The sequence below is a fragment of the Octopus sinensis genome, linkage group LG3, assembly GCF_006345805.1.
Source record: "Octopus sinensis linkage group LG3, ASM634580v1, whole genome shotgun sequence".
Lineage (NCBI taxonomy): Eukaryota > Metazoa > Mollusca > Cephalopoda > Octopoda > Octopodidae > Octopus > Octopus sinensis.
Window position 1 is genome coordinate 113,867,530 of NC_042999.1, and position 2,789 is coordinate 113,870,318.

The 2,789-nt window shown below is 31.0% G+C and overlaps 1 protein-coding gene across 1 annotated transcript in view; it reads right to left on the minus strand.

Moving 5' to 3' along the window:
• LOC115209103 (F-box/LRR-repeat protein 20-like) overlaps positions 1–2,789 on the minus strand; it is a 405,157-nt gene that overhangs the window by 198,548 nt on the left and 203,820 nt on the right. The window lies entirely within an intron of this gene.

The following is a 2,789-nucleotide window of genomic DNA, read 5'->3' on the forward strand; positions in this document are numbered from 1 at the left end:
CATGCATGCATGCACACATACATATAAATAAAAGAAAAGGCTGAATACTTAAATTTTTCTTTAGAGAATAAGTAACAATGCAAGTAACTTATATTTTATTTTTGTAATTTGCAGTAGATCCAACATAAAATTTTAAAGTATTAAAGAGTTTGAACTATCGACTTACATTCAACATTTTTATATTGACAATATCCATTTATGGGCAATTATTAATTACTCTAGAGTTATATCAAAACTTATCAACTGTATTATGTTTAAATATGAGTTTCTATCTTGTTTCAGAGTCTCAAACAGATCTGGAAGTATCTGGAGAATTATAGATTTCTTTGTTTTTTTAATTAAGTCATTATTAGAAATTGTGCTAACATTATTATAACTTGTGGTCAATTGTTAATTTGACCAAGATCTAATGAATGTGTAATATGTAACATATGGTATAATTATAAACAGGGCAAATTTTAGCCATTTCTTCACAGACTGAAAAAAACGATGAACAACTTTAATCAATTTTCGAACCTTATGTGTGCTTCAAATATATAAAACACACATTTTATATATTTGAAGTACTAGTTATGAACTAAATACTATACCAAGGAATCAAGACAGGATTAGACATTGAGAACATTATGCGATGCATTATCATCATCATTTAACATTCACATTTCCATGCTTGCACAGATCAGACGGAATTTATTTTAAGCATATTTTCTACAGCCATCTCCTTCCTACTGCTAATCCTCACCTGTTTCCAAGCAAGGTAATATTTCCCATAGCCAGACATGTTCTTACAGAATATTAGAAATTAATGATACTGCTTGTGTGACAGTGACACTCATTTACAATTATCACATGATGTCAAGGCAAATGAGAGACAGATACAGACACACACATGTATATATATATTATATATATAATATATATATATATATATTATATATATATAAAATAAATATAAGAGAGTGGTCACTATATGGCTCACTCTAGCACCAGTTAATCCAATAGGTTTCAACCACAAAAATACATGTTGGGGCATTTGAATTATAACGTCGGATGTAATCAATTGAACCACACGCGTATTTATCGTTATGATAAAATCTGGCGTGTGATTGAGTGGATTTCATCCAGATAGTTTTCGCTGAGGAGTTACAAGTGGATTTTTTTGTAAGTAAAATTACATTTAATTCATTAATAGCGAAACAATTGTCCCAAAATAATCTGTATTTTTTATTTGCCCTGTCCGTGTGAGCTAACAATCGTACTGACTTTCATGGGAAACATGTATTTTTGTGGTTGAAACCTATTGGATTAACTGGTGCTAGAGTGAGCCATATAGTGACCACTCTCTTATATTTATTTTGTAAAAATATTATAATATATATAAAATATTATAATAATCCAGGTTTCTCGGAGCACTAGGCCACTTGGTGTAGAATAGATATACTATTAAATTAGTATCTAATTCTCTCACCCTTATTAATTAATTATAATTATGCTGCATTTATTTCTAAATGCTGTATTGTTTTCCGTGAAAATTTGGCGCGCTGTTAGTTGGGGCATTTGAATTATAACGTCGGATGTAATCAATTGAACCACACGCGTATTTATCGTTATGATAAAATCTGGCATGTGATTGAGTGGATTTCATCCAGATAGTTTTGGCTGAGGAGCTACAAGTGGATTTTTTTGTAAGTAAAATTACATTTAATTCATTAATAGCGAAACAATTGTCCCAAAATAATCTGTATTTTTGTTATTTTTTATTTGCCCTGTCCGTGTGAGCTAACAATCGTACTGACTTTCATGGGAAACATGTATTTTTGTGGTTGAAACCTATTGGATTAACTGGTGCTAGAGTGAGCCATATAGTGACCACTCTCTTATATTTATTTTGTAAAAATATTATAATATATTATAAAATATTATAATAATCCAGGTTTCTCGGAGCACTAGGCCACTTGGTGTAGAATAGATATACTATTAAATTAGTATCTAATTCTCTCACCCTTATTAATTAATTATATATATATATATATATATATATATATATATATATATACAACAGGCGTCTTTCAGTTTCTGTCAACCAAATCCATGCACAAAGTTTTGGTTAGCCCAAGGCTATAGTAGAAGACACTTGATCAAGGAGCCATACAGTAGTACTGAATCCAGAACCAAACTTCCTACCATACACCCATGCCTGTACAATCCTACCTGTGCCTAAATAACTGTTCATATAGATCTTTCATAACATCTTTCCATTATGCTGAAGATTTAGATTATATTTTTAATTTCATTCATTAGTTGTGTTTGTAAAAAGTGTAACTCTCAATCATATATGTAACAAGCAGAATAATAATGGTATCAAATTTTGGCACAGGCCAGCAATTTCAGAGGAGGGGATTAAGTCAATTACACTGGACCCAGTGTTCAACTGCTACTTATCTTATTGATCCCAAAAGGATGAAAGGTAAAGTCAACCTTGGCAAAATTTGAACTCAGAACATAAAGACAGACGAAATGCCTCTAAGCATTTTGCCTCACATGCTAACCATTCTGCCAGCTCGCCACCTTAAGCAGAATAATAATAACAGCTTCTAAAATGATTTACAAAGCTGAAGTGACTTACTGTCATATTATCCAATAACCTATTCAAAGTGGGATATAGCTTTTTATTTTCTTCCCCCACCCCATTTCATCAAATGAAAGTAGTACAGTTAAACAACAACATTAAAGATAAATAAGATAAAAGAAGTAACTTCAATGGCATATGAAACAAAAGTGGCCTAATA